This window comes from Phaseolus vulgaris, chromosome 5 (genome assembly GCF_000499845.2).
Source record: "Phaseolus vulgaris cultivar G19833 chromosome 5, P. vulgaris v2.0, whole genome shotgun sequence".
NCBI lineage: Eukaryota > Viridiplantae > Streptophyta > Magnoliopsida > Fabales > Fabaceae > Phaseolus > Phaseolus vulgaris.
This window is the reverse complement of record NC_023755.2, coordinates 15,595,640-15,616,081: the sequence shown is the minus strand read 5'-3', so window position 1 is coordinate 15,616,081 and position 20,442 is coordinate 15,595,640.

Genomic DNA, 20,442 nt, shown 5'->3' with positions numbered 1-20,442 from the left:
CATACACCTTTGTGTTGCTATTTTTTGTTTTAGGCTTTGAGTCTTTATTGCTTTCATTATTTTCCTTCATATTATGCTTTGAGTCTTTAATTTTCTGAATCTATACATGTTTTGTCAAGTCATGTTCATCCATATTGTCATCAATTCTTAGTAGTCCTATTTTTTGGCTTGATTGTTTCTTGTTTTGGGTCTCTTTATATTGCTATAATCTGCTGTTATTTTGATCCTTTGATGCTTTTTATTTTTAGTTTGAGTTCATAATTGTGTCTTAGTTCATACACAATTTCCATTCTCACATTTTCCATTGTGTTAATTTGGTTATCTTGCTGTTTTCTTCCAGTTTTTCCAGTTTTCCCCTGTAACACCTCTCTGTTCTGGGCTGTTTTGTTTAACAAAATTTTTCTACCCATAGGAAAATTCTGAATTTCTGGAAAATGCAAGTTTAAGATGTTATAGAAAAGACAAAAAAAGAATGAGGTCAAAAGGAGCAACAGAAAAAAAATGATAAATCTCACAAAATCAGAGTGCGAATCTTGAGCGTTACAGCTGGCCTAACTGCACACCAAATTTGCAAAAATTATTAAAAAAAAATGGTGCATGCGTTTTAGGTGATTCCAAAGCCAAAATTTAGCTAAGATCCTGAATTTTCTTGTATCCAAATTTTAGAAACAAATCTTACAATTACAGCTCAGCATAAATCGAGGAACAAAACTGTTTTCTGGCCCACAACATTTTCCAGTGGTGCTGTTTTTTTTATTTGGTCATCTAATCTAGTGCTTTTCTTTAGGAATTCCTTTTGTGTGCCAACTTTTATTGAGTACCTTTAATTGTTTGCTTTATTTTCTTGAATCTCTTTCTAAGTTGTCATATTATAAATCCTTTTGGTGGTACTGTTTTCTTTCAATTAAATTTGTTTCTTGCTTTTGTTTCTTGACCTCTCTTTTGTGGGTGCTGGAAATTAATTCTCTCTTGGTGCTTATGTGCATGGAATTTGACTTGACTTAAGGTTAAGCTCTTGTGAATAGGTGCTGGAAATTGGAGAATTAAAGCCAACTTTCTAAGGAGGAGTCAAGCTAAGGCCGAAACAAGCTTCTTGAAACAAACACTACAAACACCTAGAAGATCAACAATCAAGACAACAAAGAAAGTGCACTAACCAAAAAGAGGAACAACAAAGGGGGTTTTCTTATCTCCTTTACAACTTGGTTTATTGTTAATTACCTCTTTTAAATTACGTTTTAGACGGTGAGTGTGTCTTCAAGGGCTCAAAGTGTCCAAGAAGCCTCACCTAGGGCCGAATAACATAGTTATTTTGTTCAGTAATTTGTTGCTTGTTTGAACTTGTATTTCTTTTGTTTTGGTAGAAACGTTTTGCATGTTTAGTATTGTTTAATTTTGTGCTATACCGACTAGTTTGCTGCATATCTAGCTTACATAGTTTTCTTGCTTTTTGATTTCTCAACTTCTTGTGTTCTAAGTGTTCTACTAAGAGAAAATTTTGTGTGAAGTCATTGGAGGAAAAGTTTTTGGCAAGGAAAAGGCTTGGTACTTAAGTAGTCCATTGTGACTCACCTCCCTTACCTGGAAAACTCCCTTCTCTAACTTTCCTAAACTTTCTCCAAGTAAAACACCTATATACACAAAGTTTTAGCCATGTCTTCTTCCTCTCACTCTCCAAAGTCTATAGAAAGTGAAGTAAAATCTTTGAAAACTCTTTTAAAAGAAGTATCCCAAGCGGTACAATTGATCTCTTTTAGACAATTGGAGAATGAGAACAAAATCAATGAGTTGGCTAAAGCTCAAGAAGAGAAGTCACAAAAATCACAAAAATCAAAAAAAACTCATGCATCACATTCTCAAAGTATTGAATCTCTAGGGGAGGGAAGCCGTAGAATCAATGATTATTACCAACCACCCCCTAGAAGAACTAGGCAAAGGGAACAAGAGGTGCCAAGGGAAACAAGAGTAGACCTACCTCATTTTCATGGAAAGGAAAATGTAGAAATATATCTAGATTGGGAGATGAAGGTAGAGCAACTCTTTGCTTGCCATAGGGTAAGTGAGGAACGTAAGGTACCCTTAGCCACCCTTAGTTTCCAAGGAAATGCTATGTATTGGTGGACCTCTTTAGAGAGAGACCGACGTCTTCATAGGGAACCTCCCATAGAATATTGGAATGACCTTAGGGGAGCCCTAAGACGTCGACATATACCTTCTTACTACCATAGGGAGTTGATGGACAAGCTCCAAAGACTCCAACAAAAGAATATGAGCGTAGAAGAGTATAGACAAAAGATGGAGCTCTACATGATGAGAGCCTCCATTAGAGAAGAGGAGGAAACCACCATATCTAGGTTCCTTAGTGGCCTATCACTTGAGATAAGAGATAGAGTAGAACTATTACCCTATCAAGACTTGAATGATTTGGTTCAACTTTGCATTAAAGTTGAACAACAAAATTTACGCAAGTCAAAGGGTAGGTTCTTACTCCAACTCTTATCCCAAGAAAGACTTTAAAAGGGAGGGTAGTACACCTAGAGACGAATCCAAAGAGACTACCAAACCCTTAGTGAAAGATGCCTCCACCCCATACATCCGTACTAGGGACACCAAATGTTTTAAATGTTTTGGAAGAGGGCATGTGCAAGCACAATGTCCAAACCAAAGAGTTTTGTTTTTAAAAGGAGAAAATGAATACACAAGTGGTGAAGATGAACCTAGTACCCAAGAAAAAGGGGAAGGAGAAAGGATAAATCCTTTGGAGGGGGACTTATTGATGATTCAAAGAATCCTCCACAATCAACCTAGTGCATCCATTGAAACACAACGAGAGAACATTTTTCATACTAGATGCAATGTTTTAGAAAATATATGCTCTCTTATTGTGGATGGTGGGTCATGTTGCAATTGTTGTAGCACTAGATTGATTGAAAAATTAAAACTACAAGTAGTTCCTCATCCAAAACCTTACAAATTACAATGGATCAATGAGGATGGAGAACTACGTGTAGACAAACAAGTGGAGATCGAGTTTTCTATAGGCAACTACAAAGACAATGTTTTATGTGATGTAGTACCTATGGAAGCTTGCCACATCTTATTAGGTAGACCATGGCAATTTGATAAGAAAACCTCACATAATGGTCTAACTAACGAGATTTCTTTTATCCACAAGCATAAAAGGTTTGTACTTAGCCCTTTACCACATTCCCAAGTGGTAAAAGACCAAATACAAATGAAACACAAAAGGGATGAAGAAAAAATAGAAAAAGAAAAAAAATTTGGGAAACAAAAGGCGTGGGAGAATAGTGTTGCTTCCCACAAGGTCATTCAACAAGTCAAGCATATTAAAAATACCATTACAAACATGCTTCTTGTTGAACAACCTAGCCTTCCTTTTTGTAGAGGAACACCTGCAAGCATGAGCACAAAAGAAAAGCCTTTAAAAGAAGCTTGCATAGATCAAGAAGGAGAACTCATGGGGCAAAAGAGAGTTGACCAAAATCTAGAGCTTTTAAGAGGAAAACTTTTGTCACCCATGAGCAACAAAGTTCAAAGACATTACTTTAGGTACAACCCTTGTTTTCAAACTACACCTAAAGTGAAGTCTCATGAACTCTATACTCCTTCACCTTTTGCAAATGATCCTTGGGAAGATACAAATTTCATTTTAAAACTCCCTAGGACAACAAAAGGTTTTAATTCAATCTTCATGGTTATGGATAAACTCTTATCTAGAGAAGTGATACATCTTCATGGTTTATTTTCAAGCATAATATTGAATAGAGCTCCAACTTTCGCAAACCATGATCTGAGGATTTCCTTTGGAAAACTTGCAACTAAGTTGCACACTTTAAATGCTTATCATCCTCAAACGCATGGTCAAAATATTTTTGAAAAAATAGCTCTTTCTATTATGCCTAGAATAATCATGAAGTGCACACACAATTTTAGAGATGAGCAAACATACCATCAAGTAGTTCACAAAACTACTTCTACTTTTAAAGTTATGTGGATTCTCAATCATCTTTCTTCTTTTAAGTTGTTACCATCTCCTATAGGATTTATGCCTCAAGAGAAGGTAACCACAAATGACCATTTCAAAATACAAAAGATGATTAGAGGCCACACACAACCCTTAAAAGAGACATCTTGTCCAAGGTTGCCAACACCAAAAGACAAACAACAATGGCAACCTAGTAAAATTAATTTGCAAACTAACACCTATGCTTTATTTGATTATTTCTATAGGTGGACGTTTGATCCAGGAGGACAAGCTTTGAAGAAACAAGATGCTGCTATCCGAGATCAAGCCTGAAGATCTGAGGATAGATCTTCTCAAAAGAAGGAGGAGATGATGGACACCATCCAGTCGCAACCATTCCCCTAAGCAAAAGCATTGGATTTGAGGACAAATCCTTTTCAAGAGGGAGGGGATGATGGAAGAGGGCCCAAGCTCACCACACTACGAAAGCCAAAAGACTAAGACTAGCTTTACAAAGGAGCGTCTAGCCTCTCAAAGGAGCGTCTAGTCTTCCAAATGGAGCGTCTAGCTTCACAAGGGAGCGTCTAGCCATGGCTACATAAGGAGCATCTATGAAGAGTCCTAGACCGTCTAACTTCACACACCCATGAGCCAAGCTACGGTTTTAGGAAAAGAAGGCTTTGTTGCATAAAGGCCCATTAGGGGTACTTAGTAGATAGGATAGTGTAGAAAGCACTTTGTGAAGGAAACATTCTAGAAACTAGGTTAGTGTGGCCGGTCATGGATTGGCACATGGCTTAGCTTTTAGATTTAATTTTTGATTTTCTTTTCTTGTAATTTAGCTTACAAGTTACGTCCACAAATAGCCTATAAATAGGAAGGCTATCCCATTGTATTTGACAAGTTTATTTGAGTATTGTTATGCTGCCCATTTTGTGCACTAGCTATACTTCTCCTAGAAATCTAGGCTATAAACTTCACTCCCTTCACCTTTCTTCATAGAGCTGGCCGAACCTCTCTAATTCATACTCATCATGCACCTTCAAAGCCATCACAACTCCTAGGAGGGCTTTGTTTCACTCACCCATTGCTTCCGCATCCATTTTTTACTACTTTGATTCAAGAAGAACACATGAAATACCATCAGTTCATGCTTGCTCTCCACCAGGGCCGTACGGGAACACAAAGGGGAGATCAACGTGGCTCCAGCCCAGTTATATCCCAACAGCTGGGCCTTTGTCAAAGCCTTCGATGTCCTCTTTGGGTTTCTGGGTTGTGCACCCTCGGTTGACCTCTTTCTTCACTTTTTTGAGGTGAAGAGACAGAGACACAACCTCTGGGTAACTCTCAGCAATGTTCCCGGAAGAGTTCTCTTCACACCCTTCCAAAGCTCGTTCACGGGGTGGAAAGGCCGGTTCTTCAAGATCTGCTGTACTGATCTTGTTCCCGACGCCCTCGATGGGTTTCCGTTGTACTGGGTGAGAGAGGAAAAGGCCCTCAAAGCCAAACCCCTCAAGAATCTGGCTCCAAGTGATCAAATAGCTTGCCGGATTCTTGCTGAGGCGGGAGGTTTTGACTCCGCTACGGTGATCAGCTTGGAGTTCAACGCTAGGACTCTTGAGAAGTACATAAGTAAGGACCACTGCCTTAGGCAACTTCGACCTTCGCTACTTTCTAACTGTGCCTGTCTTTCTTCACTGTGTCTCTAACACATCTGTTCCCTTTGTGCAGGTTCGAAAATAAGCCGAGAAAAGAGGACACGACTTACTCGAGCGCTGCGGGCTGGGAAAGAGGCTTCGCCTTCCTCCAGTGATGACTCTGATGAGCGTTGAGAAGCGGCCTGTTTGTGTTTTTGCATTTTGTACTGAACATTGCTTGTAGCAACAATTTTCCAATATCATAATTCTTTACAACGCCACTTTACTTTGCATATGCCTCATATACCGCACAACTTCTTTTCGTCTCGTTCCGCCAATGATGCATGCCTTCCCTTGGGCGGCGTCTTCTTTCTGGGCGACGCCAAGACCTAGGCGACGCCTTCTTCCCTGGCGACGCCATGGCCTAGGCGGCGCATCACATTACTTATAACAAGGAAAAATAATGGCTGAAAACCAAAGCACTTCTTTTTCTCAACTGGTTTTTCCATTTATTAGGGTGACCTCGTTAAAAAACCCCCGAAAGGGAAAAAGAGCGTCCCCTTCAACTAAATTGTTACATGTTGCTTACATAGGTCAACTGAAATAAAATTTTAAGTTGGCTGCATTCCAACTGCGCGGGATAGGGCCTCCATCTAAAGTCTCCAGGTTGTACGAACCGTTGCCCTTAGCCTCAGTAACTCTGAAGGGCCCGTCCACTTGGGAGACAGCTTATTCTCCAGCTCGTAAGGGTGAGCTTTCCTCATCACCAGGTCGCCCACCTGAAACTGTCGTGGCTTTACTTTAGAGCTATATTGCCGCTCCACTCTTCTCTTCATCGCTTCAGCTTTTATTCTAGCTTCTTCCCTGGCCTCTTCTAGCAGATCCAGGTTTACCCGCCTCTCCTCATTAGATTCCTCCACCACAAAGTTTTGAAAACGCGGTGAGCTTTCGTGTATTTCTACTGGAATCATCGCGTCCGACCCGTACACCAAGCTGAAAGGCGTCTCCATAGTAGAGGATTGGGGCGTGGTGTGGTATGCCCATACAATCCTTGGCACCTCTTCCGCCCACGCCCCTTTGGCCTTCTCTAACCTTCTTTTTAACCCCCTCAGCAGAACTCTGTTTGCTGACTCTACTTGTCCATTGGTCTGGGGGTGTTCAACCGACGCGAACACTTGCTTGATTCCCACTTCAGCGCACAGATTTCTTAACTGCTGACTGGCGAACTAGGTCCCATTGTCAGATATCAGGCGCCTAGGTACACCAAAGCGACACACGATGTTTCTCCACACAAAATGCTGTACCTTATGCGCCGTGATCTGTGCCACGGGCTCCGCCTCTATCCACTTAGTGAAGTATTCGATGGCGACGATCAGATACTTCATCTGCCTGATTGCCAGTGGGAAAGGGCCCAGGATGTCAATACCCCATGTGTGGAAAGGCCACGGGCTGTATATGGACCGCAACTCTTCAGGCGGCGCCTTGTGCCAGTCGGCGTGCTTTTGGCATTGCCTACGCCGCTGGGCGTGCCGTGCGCAATCCTCTTTCACTGTTGGCCAGAAGAAACCTACGCGTATTACCTTAGAGGCTAAGGATCTTCCTCCTACATGGCTTCCGCAGATGCCTTCGTGTAGCTCCGCCATTATCCTGGTGCACTCATCGCCACTGACGCATGTTAGGATAGGGTGAGTGAAGCCGTGCCTGAACAATACCCCATCCACCAAAGTATATCTTACGGCGTTCCTTTTGATTTTCTTACCCTCTTCAGGGTCCACTGGAAGGGCCCCATCCGCCAGGTATCGTTTATAGGGTGTCATCCAGGTGTCTCCCGTGGACAGGACACAAACCTGCAACTGCTTCTCCTCAGACGCACCCGCGTATATATTGATGTGGGGCGCCCTCTGCGTATCTTGGGTTAATGAGGAATGACTCCTCGGCCTTCCCCCTGATGCATAAATCTGGAGGACGTCCACCCTGTTGTCCTCCACGAATCGACGCGGAGCTTTGAGGGTCTCCTGGATCACTGTCCTCTGTCTACCCCCCTTGCCTGAGCTGGCCTGCTTCGCGAGTAGGTTGGCTCTGGCATTCTGCTCCCTCGGGACGTGTATTAACTCAAGAGCGTTGAACGCCCCTTTCAACAACTGGACGTATTTTAGATACGCCGCCATCTGGGGGTCCTTTGCCTGGAACTACACGACACCTGCCCCGTGATCAACTGGGAGTCGCTCTTCACTAGGAGGTTCTGTGCGCCCATCTCCTTGGCCAAGAGCATTCCTGCAATCAGGGCTTCGTATTCTGCTTGGTTGTTACTTGCCTTGAAGGCAAAACGCAAGGCCTGCTCGATCAGTATGCCGTCGGGTCCTTCCAGCACTATTCCCGCACCACTCCCTTGCTGGTTTGAGGAACCATCAACCGAGAGCAGCCACTGTGAACCCGCTTCCACTTCTTGCTCACCTCCGGGCGAAAGTTCTGCTACAAAATCCGCGTACACCTGCCCTTTAATGGATCCTCTAGGCTCATACTGTATGTCGAATTCTGACAGTTCCACAGCCCAGCGTACCATTCTTCCTGCCACATCGGGCTTCTGCAGCACCTTCTGTATGGGGAGGTTGGTCATTACCACCACCGTGAAACTGTGAAAGTAATGACGGAGCCTCCTAGCCGAGAACACTACCGCCAGCGCCGCCTTCTCCAGTGCTTGGTACCTTGACTCAGCTCCCTGTAAGGCTTTGCTCACAAAGTAAATGGGCTTCTGACTCTGGTCCTGCTCTTGGACCAACACAGAACTGATGGCCCTATCTGTTACAGTAAAATACAACCGGAGGGGTACGCCCGTTACCGGTTTGCAGAGAACTGGAGGCGTCGCCAGGTAATCCTTCAGCTTAACGAAAGCCGCTTCGCATTCCTCAGTCCATGCAAAGCGATTGTTTCTCTTGAGGCACTGGAAGTACGGGTGCCCCTTTTTCTCCTCTCGAGAGCGCCGCCATCCGCCCTGTCAACTGTTGAACCTCCTTTACCGATGTCGGACTCCGCATGGCGATAATAGCCGCACATTTGTCGGGGTTCGCCTCTATCCCCCTCTCGGTGAGCAGAAAACCCAAGAATTTACCGGCCTCTACCCCAAAAACACACTTCTCGGGGTTCAACTTGAGGCGATATTTGGATATTGTGTTGAACAATTCCTCCAAGTCTGCCATGTGCTGCACCCTGTTCTGCGACGCCACCACCATGTCGTCTACGTAGGCGTATACGTTCCTCCCGAGCATTGGCGCCAGGACCTTGTCCATTAACCTCTGGTACGTGGCGCCCGCATTTTTGAGCCCGAAGGGCATCACCTTATAGCAATAACTGCATGTTTCAGTCATGAACGCAGTCTCGCTCTCGTCCCTGGGGTGCATCTTGATTTGGTTATACCCTGAGAAGGCGTCCAGGAAGCTTAACACTTTGCTGCCAGACGCGCTGTCCACTAGGGCGTCGATGCTGGGCAGCGGATAGGAATCCTTTGGGCACGCCTTATTCAAGTCCGTGAAGTCAACGCACATCCTCCATTTTCCGTTTGCCTTCTTCACCAAAACGACGTTGGCGAGCCACTCAGGGTACTGAATCTCCCTAATGTGGCCAGCACTCAGCAGCTTCTGCGTTTCGTCTTTCACCCCCTGTTGTCGCTCCTCATTGAACTTCCTCCTTCTCTGACGCACGGGGCGGACCGTGGCGTCCATGCTGAGGTGGTGGCACAGGAAATCGGGGTCGATGCCCGGCATGTCCGAGGCGGACCATGCGAAGGCATCCAGGTGGCGCGAAATCACTTCCGCCACCCCTTCCCGTTCTTCTGGACTTAGCGAGCTTCCTAACTTGAAAGCTTTGCCGCCAATCTCCCTTTCTAGGATGTTGGCCGCGGATTGCTCCATATTTTCATCATCGGCGGGCGTCGCTTCTTCTACGGGCGCCGCCTCTTCCACGTGTGCTTCCTCCATTGGCACATCTGCTTCGGGCATCGCCCTTTCTACTATGGCCTCTTCGAGCGTCTGCCTAGCGGGCGTCGCCTCGATCATCGTTGCGTCCGCGCTCGGCGGACGTTCGTACACCATGAAAACGCCTCTCTTCGTCTTCAGGCTGTTTTCGTAGCATTTTCTTGCCTCCTCTTGGTCTGATCTGATGACTATCACCCGGCCACTGAGGTCCGGTAGCTTCATCTTCAGGTGACGGGTGGAGGATATTGCACTCAGACAGTTTAACGCCGGTCTGCCCAGCAAAATATTATAGGCAGAATTGGCGTTCACGACGAGGTACCGAATGCTCTCTGTTCGGGAGGCCTTTCCGTCTGTGAACGTAGTCCTCAACTCCAGGTACCCCCAGACCTCTATCTGGTTATCCCCAAACCCATACAAACATCCCGTATAGGGACTCAGCAGATCGGGGGACAGCCGTAACTTATTAAAAGTCGACAGAAACATGACGTCTGCCGAGCTTCCTTGATCAACAAGCACTCTGTGGACCTTCCTTCCAGCCGTGACGACCGAGATGACAACGGGATCGTTGTCATGGGGCACCACATCTCGGAGGTCCCTTCTTGTGAACACAATATCTGACTCCCAGGGCTCCCCCGAGAGCCTCTCTTCGATTGAATTCACCTCCCTCGCGTATTTCTTCCGCTGGGAGGCGGTGGGTCCTCCGCCGGAAAAACCTCCAGCAATGGTGTGGACCTCGCCAAGCACAGGCATCTCGTGTGCTGGCTCATCCGCCGGCGGCGGCAGGGTGGCGGTCGTGGTGGGCTCTGCGACATAATCTTTCAAAAACCCAGTCCTCACCAGCTCATCTAGCTGGTAGCCCAACGACAGGCAATTATCAATTTGGTGCCCGAAAGCCTCGTGAAATTCGCACCAAGAGTCTTTACGGGGCCCTAACACCTTGTCGGTCTTCGCCGGTCGCCTCAGCCTCTCGGCTATGTTGGGGACGGCGATCAAATCCTTCAACTCAACTACGAAGTTGTACCTCGCCGGTCTTGCTCTCTCTCTGGTGGGGCGTTCGCCTCCTGCGGGGCCCCGAGGCTGGGGTTTTCTGGCCTCGTAGGGGCGTCTAGCCTCTGGCTTCTTTCTCCCCGTCGTTGTCTCATTGACTCTGACGGGTTGAACTCGCGTTGGTCCCCTCGGGCGTGAGGGCACGGCGCTGGTGCGCTTCACACATACCTCCCCTTCCGAAGCAATATGCTCCACCGCCCTACGCCGTAATTCAGCGAAAGTCCTAGGGCGATTGCGGATAATAGATTCTCCAAAGGGGCCGGGGCATACACCTTTCACAAATGCGTACACGATCATAGGCTCCTCTGTTGTACCAACCTTCACGACCTGGGCCCCGAAGCGATTGATATACTCCTTCAGGGTCTCCCCCTGATACTGCTTCACGTCAAACAGGTCATAGGAGACCGGCGTCGGGGCCTTGTTGGCCAAATACTGTTCTCTGAATAACCGCGACAACTGGCGGAAAGATGTGATATGGCCCTCGGGGAGGCTAATGAACCAGTCCATAGCCATCCCGGTCAGGGTGCTCATGAAGAGCTTGCACTTGGCAGCATCAGAACCGCCTATCAGGACCATCTGCGTGTGAAATGCAGCGAGGTGCGTCTCTGGGTCCTCCATCCCAGTGAAGATTACCTTGGGTCCTGCGAACGTGTTCGGGATCGCTGCATCTAGGATCTCCTGCGAGAAAGGAGTGGAAAATTCCCTTGGCGGGGAATGGTTCTCCATCTCGTCCTGCCCAGGCCGCCTCCGATCGTTTCTCAGGCCCTGGCGCAACTCCTCATTCACAAGGTGGAGCTCTTCGTTGCGCTCATGCGAGGCGTCAAGATCTGCCTGCATGCGCTCCTACTCCATCTTCGAATCCGCCATGTCCTGCTGCAGCCCCCTCATTATTTCCAGGACCTGCTGCATGGATAGGTCTGCTGGGGCTGCGCGCGCTGCTCTTCGTCTGGTGGGGGCCATTGTCACTCCAACCTCCTTCCACGTTACTGTAGCTTGGTAAATTCTCCTCGAACTTGTGATGGGACTGATGTTTTAAATCGGCCCCACGGTGGGCGCCAAATGTTCCGTCCGGTTGACCGGGAAGTCTTCGTGCGTGGCCTCAACCGTCAGCTAAGGACTCCTTCCCACTGATTGCCTGCGAATTCCTGCAAAAAAGAGGACAAAGAGGCGCCCTAGCGGCCGTTTGCACTCCGACGCTCAAGTCAGCCAGCAAGACACACCAAAAAACTGTCCACCCACGTATCTGAGCACCGCGTATGGCACTCTGGGGGTGGTAAAAGAAACTGTGTATATGTGTGTGTGCTGTCTCCTTCAGGCAAAAATCTTCTCCGGTCACTTGTTCGTAACCTTAAAGCACGGGCAAGCAACCAAAGAGTTTCTCGTCAATTTGCCAAAGGTTCCAACCCTTTTTCCGACATTCTCAGCGCTATTTAAACTGCCCCAGCATTTAAAGCGCCTTAAAGCGCTTTTACACTCAAACGTAACGCACTCATTAAAGCGCTTAATTACGAAACGTAGCGCATTTAAGACGTTGAAACGCTTGGGAGCCATAATAGTACCTGAATGCTCGAAAGGGAAACTGTATTGAATATCTTTAATTACCTGGCACCTGACTAGAGGGTGTTTCTATTCCGGCATTGCTGTCATACACGTGGAGGGCCTCACGACGCCATGACCCCATCTGGGGGCGTTTCTGCCCATCTGGGGACGTTTCTACGTGTGGGTCCTCCTGCTTGGGAGTGCTACTGCGCTAGGGGTGGCTTTTTGGGTGCCAACTCATGCCCCCAAGTATCTAGCCACTTACTCTGAGAGCGTATCTGCCTTCCTCTCACACCCTGCACCCGGTTATCCTGGGCGTGACCTTCCTCTTGGGTCGTATCTGTCCCGAAGGCGTCTCTGGGGCAGCAGGGGTACTTCGCGAGTCAGGCTGCCCTTCACTGGTACTATCACTATGGCCTTGAAGCCACCTTTTCCTTCTCTTTATCACTTTCCCGAGATATCGGGACCTGAGGCTTTCCCACGACGTCGCTCCCTCCATGGTCTTTCCTACCCATGGGTATCGGGGAACCACACCGTGATTGCCTTGCTTTTACACTGTTTAATCTGGCGACGCCCTCACCTGGGCGACGCCTTCACCCAGGCGACGCCTTCGCCTAGGCGACGCCTCCTCTTGGCGTCTCTACATCTGGGCGACACCTCGAGCTGACTTTGACTTTCCAACCGTTGACTTTGACCTTGACTTAGTCAACGCCCTGATACGGGACGGTACAACTAGTATAAAAAAAGTGAAAATGCAAATTTGTGGTATCAATTCTTAAAGAAAAAAACATTTTCAAAATTTTGGATTCATCATGATTGGCAAATTGATTTCAACCTTTGTGAAATTTTTATCCTTTTGCTTTAGCAATTTCTTAAGAAAAAGTTTCAATGTTAAAAGTTTAGTAAGTATCTTTGAGTCCTTTTTGTGTGCCTATTTCTTGATTGTCTTTCTTCAAGTTTTGTCATAATCTCTTTCTCAAATTTGGTTTAGCTTTTCTTGCTTAAGCTTTTCTTGTTTGTCTTTTCTTTCTTTTCCTTAAGTTTTGTGGTGGTTTCCTTTAAGATCAAGTCTTGAAGGCTTTGACCTTTTCCATTTGAGAGTATCTCAACCGCAAGAAAGACCTTTTGTGAAGTGGAAGAATTTCTTTGAAGTACTTTCAGTGTTTTCTTCTTGAATTTCACCAAAAGTGACGCAAACGTGAGGAATGTTTAAATTGTTTTCACTAATTGTTTATTCCTTAGTGCAAAAATTATGGGTCATTTGTCTTTAGGTGAATCTTCAAAACCATAATCATATCACAAAGCCCACCTTTTGGGAGAACTTGTGTAGGTCAAGAAGCGACTTGTCCACAAAGACAAGAAAATAAGCGAACTAGCAAAAAGATTGCAAAGACCAGAAGAAGCTCAAGCGAGGCAAAATCAAGAAAGGAGATTGGAGCCGCTAAAAGCACCTAGACCATCCATGCACTATGGTAGTCAAGAACATGATTGGCGAGTGCACACTTTTGGGTCCTTCCAAAATGACTCCAGCACCGTTACCCTGCTGGTTTGACGATCCATCCACCGAGAGTACCCAACGGAAATCGTCCCCTTCCACTCGTGTCGCCTCAGATGAGAGCTCGACCACGAAATCTGCAAAGATTTGCCCCTTGATCGGGCCTCGGGGCTCATACTTAATATCAAACTCTGACAATTCTACTGCCCACTTCACCATCCTTCCCGCAACGTCAGGCTTTTTCCAGACCTTCTGGATGGGCAGGTCAGTCATCACCAGTATGGTGAAGCTATGGAAATAGTGGCGCAACCTCCTCGCCGAAAATACCACAGCCAGCGCAGCCTTTTCCAGGGCCTGATATCTCGTCTCGGGGCCCTGCAACACCTTACTCACAAAATAAATAGGCTTCTGAGCCTGATCCTGATCCTGGGCGAGCACCGCACTCACCGCCCTCTCAGTTACAGCAAAATACAACCTGAGAGGGGTTCCCACCAGCGGTTTGCACAAAACCGGCGGGCTCGCCAGATACTCCTTCAGCTTGACGAAGGCTTCCTCGCACTCCTTCGTCCAAACAAACTTATTATTGCGCCTCAAGCACTGAAAATAGGGATGGCCCTTTTCTCCGCTAGCTGATACGAAGCGAGACAGGGCTGCCATCCGACCTGTTAGCTGCTGGACTTCTTTCACCGTAGCTGGGCTCCTCATCGCCAAGATGGCGGCACACTTATCAGGGTTGGCCTCTATGCCTCTTTCAGTCAAGAGGAAACCCAAAAACTTTCCAGCCTCCACGCCGAAAATGCATTTCTCTGGATTAAGCTTTAATCTGAACTTGGCGATCGTTGTGAACAATTCTTCCAAGTCTGCAACGTGCTTGCTCTTTTCCGGCGAGGTCACGACCATGTCATCGACGTACGCTTGCACGTTCCTTCCCAGCATCGGTGCAAGTACTCGATCCATCAGCCTCTGGTACGTGGCCCCCGCGTTCTTCAGCCCAAACGGCATCACCTTATAGCAATAGCACGATCTCTCCGTCATGAAGCCTGTCTTCTCTTCATCCATGGGATGCATCTTGATCTGATTATATCCCGAGAAGGCATCCAGGAAGCTCAGCAACTTACACCCTGCAGCACTATCTACTAGGGCGTCTATGCTTGGTAAAGGATACGAATCCTTTGGGCAAGCTTTGTTCAGGTCAGTGAAATCGACGCACATGCGCCATTTCCCGTTACTCTTCTTCACCAGCACGACATTTGCCAGCCATTCAGGGTACTGGACTTCCCTGATGTGGCCTGCAGCGAGGAGTTTCTATGTTTCGTCCCTGATCGCCTGCCTCCTCTCCTCGTTGAACTTTCTTCTTCTTTGTCGTACTGGTCTCACCAAGTTATCCATCGCCAGATGATGGCACAAGAAGTCGGGGTCGATCCCGGGCATGTCCGAAGCGGACCATGCAAACGCGTCCAGATGCCGCTCAATCACCTTGGCGATCTGGTCCTGGAGCTCAACCTCCAGGGATCTTCCCAGCTTGAAGATCTTTCCCCCGATTTCTCTCTCGAGCCACTGCTCGACGGGTTTTGGTCTGGTTTCTCTGGCGATCACCGCCCTGGCGATTCCCAGTTCTCTCGCTTCCTCAGGGCGATTCCTTGCCTCTTCCTCTTCCAGATCGGCATTCCCCTCCCCTAGCTCAGCATCCACCATCTCCACGTCCCTTCCGGCGGTCTCCTCTGTTACCGTCGATCTGGGCTTCACACCAGGAGGCGGGGTGGTCGTTACGTAACTCACCGATCTCTTGTTTTTCAGGCTATTCCATAGCACTTCTTTGCTTCCTTTTGATCGGATTTGACGGTGATAACCACCCCCTCCATGGACGGCAACTTCACCTTCATGTGCCGGGTCGACGGTATGGCACCTATCCTGTTGAGCGTGGGCCTTCCCAACAGGATGTTGTATGCTGAAGGAGCGTTTACAACGAGGTATTTGATTTTCTCCGTTTTTGAACCCGCCACATCTGTAAACGTTGTCCTCCATTCTATGTACCCCCTGACCTCCACCTGGTCACCAGCGAACCCATACAAACACCCTCCATAGGGCCTCAGTTGGTCAAGGGGCAGCTCTAGCTGCGTGAAAGTCGACCAAAACATCACATCTGCCGAGCTTCCTTGGTCCACCGGCACCCTGTGGACCTTTCTTCCTGCTGTTATCAGCGAAATTACTATAGGATCGTTGTCATGAGGCACAACATCCCGGAGATCTTGTTTGGTGAATGTAATATCCACTTCCGGCGAGTGGTCTTCAAACATATCCACCGTCATCACAGACCTCGCGTACCTCTTCCTCTGTGATGCGGTGCATCCACCTCCTGAGAAACCCCCTGCAATGGTGTGGATTTCTCCGTGCGTAGGCATCTCGTGCTGCTGAGTTTCAGCACCTGCTGGTTGGGAGCTCGACGCACCCCCCGTCCTTCTGTCCAGCAAATAGTCATTTAGGAACGCGCTCTTTACCAGATCGTCGAGCTGGTATCCTAATGCTAAGCACGAGTCCACTGTATGGCCAAAGCCCTGGTGAAACTCACACCAGGCGTCTGGCTTTGGTCCCAGCACCCTGTCGCCCACCTTTTCGGGCGCCTTCAACCTAGCGGATATATTGGGAATGGCGATCAGATCCGCCAATCCCATGACAAACTTGTGCTTAGGCGGGCGATTGTATTCCCGGCGTGCTGGTTGCTGGCGTCCTTGGCCCCTGCCCTTGTTCTTCCTTGGATCATAAGGATGGCGAGTCCTCTGATCCCTCCTGGCCGCCGCTGTCTCCAGCACTCTCTGTGGCTGGATCCTGGTCTGGGCGCGTGGCCTAGTGGGGGCCACTCTTCCTCTCTTCTCGGCGACTTCGCTCTCATCGGCGATGTGGGCCACCGCAAGTCGCCTAACCTCAGCAAACGTGGCAGGGTGTGCCCTGATCAACGCCTCGCAGAATGGTCCCGGCAGCACGCCTTTCTTAAATGCATAGACTAGCATTTCTTCATCCTTGGCCGGCGATCTGACCATCTGCGCCCCAAAACGATTCAGGTAGTCCCTGAGGGACTCTCCCTGATACTGCCTTATATCAAACAGGTCGTAAGACACCCTGGGCGGTGCCTTATTCACGATGTACTGCTCAACAAAAAACTTTGAGAACTGTTGAAAAATGGTTATGTGACCGTTAGGCAGGCTCACAAACCATTCCAGCGCCGTTCCCTGGAGCGTGCTCACAAACATCTTGCAATACACGGCGTCTGATCCCCCTGACAGCATCATCTGCGTATGGAACGTGGTGAGATGAGCTTCAGGATCCTCCACGCCGGTGAAAACAGCCTTCACAGGAACCACGCTCGCAGGAATAGGCGTGTCAGTAATCGCCTGATCGAAAGGCATAGGAAAAACGCGAGGTGGCGACGACGGCGCGACCTCTTCAGCAACGGAACGCCCTTGCTGCTCCTGAAGAGCTTGACGCAGCTCCTCAGTAACCTTGCTGAGCTCGTCATTCCTGGCCCGAGAGGCGGCCAGGTCCTCGTGCATTCTCGCCTGTTCTATGCGCGAGGCTTCCACAGTTGCCTGCAACGAGCGCATAATCTCTACCATCTGCGCCATGGTCATGGCGGCGGCGCCTTCAGCAGCGATGGGCGCAACTGGACTTGAACGATTGCTTCTCATTTTTCTCATGAAACTTAGCGAATCACAGAATGCAGCGAACAACACTTACTTCAGCTACGATCGATTCAGCGATCAATCGGAAAAAACTGTGCGAAACTCCGCAAGAAAACTCAAGAACACCGCAAACCTTCAAACAAACCTGCGATTCCACCAGAAACCACCACTTTCCCCACGGATAACCAAATGAGCGAAAGAACTCAAACTCCACCGAACAAATCACGCGTAAACAGCAGAAAACCTCACTTCACCGATCAAAAATCCGAACGAACCGTATAAAACGCGAAATCACCGAACAAATCTCAAGCGAACAGCGAACGATGGTTGCACCAGCACACAACCACGCAGAAAACTTCGAAAACCTCCAAGAACTCACGCTGTGGATGGGAGCAAGTTTTACACGGCCCCACGGTGGGCGCCTGATGATCCTGCCTGTTGACCAGAACGCTGGAAACTGCCTCGTCAAAGGATCGACGTGTGCACCGCTTCAAACCTCCGTCCTTCTTCGAGATCCACCTCAAGAACCTGCAAAAGAACAGAGCGGCACCGCTGCGGCCGATCGCACTCCAATGCCCAAGTCAGTGACCGAACCACCAAATACTAAGAGTGAGAGCGCTCAAGAAATCTCAAGGAACCGTGCAATATTCTCTCTCACAGCAAGCTCTATAACTCGCAAGCGTAAAGAGTGTAATCTGAACGTGCGTACCTCAGAAAGTTCGTAGAGAACTCTTATATACCTGGTCACTTTCTCTCTCCTGGCAGTTACAGACCTGGACACGTGGCTTGCATCCAGTTGTACACGTGCCATCATCTTGACTTGGGCGCTGCTTCTGACTCTCTTTTTGGCTAAGTTACTTATGCATGGTACTGCCCAGTGCATAGCTAACTTGGGAGCGCGATCTCTACTGGAATTGGCGAGTTAGGGTGCTCTCGTACACCTTCCCTGTGGTCTCGCCGGCCGCCTTCATAATCTGCCCCACCTTCATCTTTGGCGATGTGCTTGTTCTGGCGATCTCCAATCATTTGGTCGCCTGAGTTTACCATCTAGCGACTTCATCTTCAACTGGGCGATCGCCTGGTATGCTGGAGATCGCAGCACGCCAACTTAATAACTGGCGATTACACGAACCCTCCGACTTCCTTCCCTTCTGCAACTCTGGCGCCTTGTCCACACGCCTACTCTGTGGCTTGGTGCCACGTCATCACTTCCGACTACCAGGGCGGTACAAAATCATTTCTTCCCTAAACATTCTCTACAACCATGGCCTGTATCTAGAAATCACCCATGTGAACTCCCCAAGCTTCATAAACAGAAGTTTGTCTCACATCCTAAACTTAGAAATATCTTCTCTGGGAACAAACTAACTATGTTATTTGCAGGAGTTCTAAATTTGAGGACGAATTCTTTCCAACCTGGGGGGCATGATACAAACCAAAGCAACCAACAGATGATTAAGGACACATCAAGCACCTCACAAAAAGGTCAATCATCTAAGTATACAAATTTGGCCCCCACCAAACCTCGAGAAAGCATCAGCAAAATAAGAAGTTATAAACCAGAATATCAGAAGTTCTTCCTTCTGGTCTTTATTTAAATAAATTGGGCTCACTTTAGGGGTCCAAATAGAAAAGATAGGCCACAATAAGGTGCCTTTAGCATAATATGGGTGGTGGGTAGCATTTTAGCTTGTTCCTAGCCCTTTTGGAAGTCATTTTGACCTAGTTTCTAGAAGGACAAGCCTAGGATGCCGGTTTGACTTAGTCAAACCAAAAGGCTGCCCATTTTTTCCCTTTTCCCATCCTACCCTTTAGTTCGTTCTCCAAGGCTCCTTCACCTATAAATAGGAAGCCTACCTAGTGTATTTTACAAGTTGAAATTAATAGAAGAAGAGTTAATCTGCACAAATTGTGTGAGGTGTTAGTGAGGTTTGAATTCCTCTTAGCATTTAGGTCTTATCTTGTGAGAATTGAGAGCTCTCAAGTGGCAGCTATCATCACTTATCTTGGAGGCCAATCACACTCCAAGTGGCGTTTTCCACTTCTCAAATCCATCACATAAGCTTTATCTTTCCTTCATCTTTTCTTCCATTTTCATTCCATTTTTACTCTTTGTATCATGTTCTTGTTTGGTTTTCCTTGTTTCCATTCGACAATTCTATTTGGTTTTCCTTTCCATGTTCTTAAATTCCGCACCTTTTAGCATCACTTTCACCTTATAATTGTCGTTTCCTTCTGCTCTTGTGATGTTATCCTTCACACTTACTTAACCACTTGGTTAAGTTCGTGTCCAGTGGGGATCTTCTTAGAGTTCTCACCATTTTCTTTCTTAAAATCTGAATCTAAGTAAAGTGTCACACCAAAAATGAACAATCCTAAAATGAGTAGAACTTATGGAGAAGAAGTAAAGGGCCACTTGGAGAAGAGAAGGCTCCAAAATGAGAGGTGCAAAGATATGACCCAGATAAACTAGAGTACTTAGACTCACAAATTCACTAAAGCAGAGTTTCTTTACTTCAATTCTCAATGTTGAAAATACATGAGGCAAGACACCCTATTTACAGGAAGGGGTGCCTCAGTGGGCAAGATGGGTGAAGGGTAGAAATGGAAAGGGAGAGGGGCTGCCTAGAGTGTTGACCATGGTCAAAACCACAACTTTAGGCATAGCTTCTAGAAGGTAGGTTAAAAATCCTAATTCTAGGTGCCTTGTCTTGAAAAAGTGGGCTTGGTACCAAGCCATTTCGCTAAGTACACTCCCTTTTATGCTATGTGAACTTACTCTAGCCTTTTTTTGTATTTGTACTCCCAAAGGGAGCCCACTTATTTACAAATAGATTTTTTTCTTTTAAAAAAACCAGAAGAAAGAACATTTGGTGTTCTGGTCTATGCCCAGTTCTTCTTTTGGTGAGGTCCGCCTGATCTTTGGTGGAGTCTTAACTTGATTACTAAGATGACCGCTCATAGTGTGAATTATCTCTTGAGTTCTTGGTCATCTTTTTGGCTACTTGGCTTGTATCATGCCTCCCAAGTTGGAGAGAATTCGACCTCGAAGTTAGAACTCTTGCAAATAACATAGCCAGTTTGTTCACAT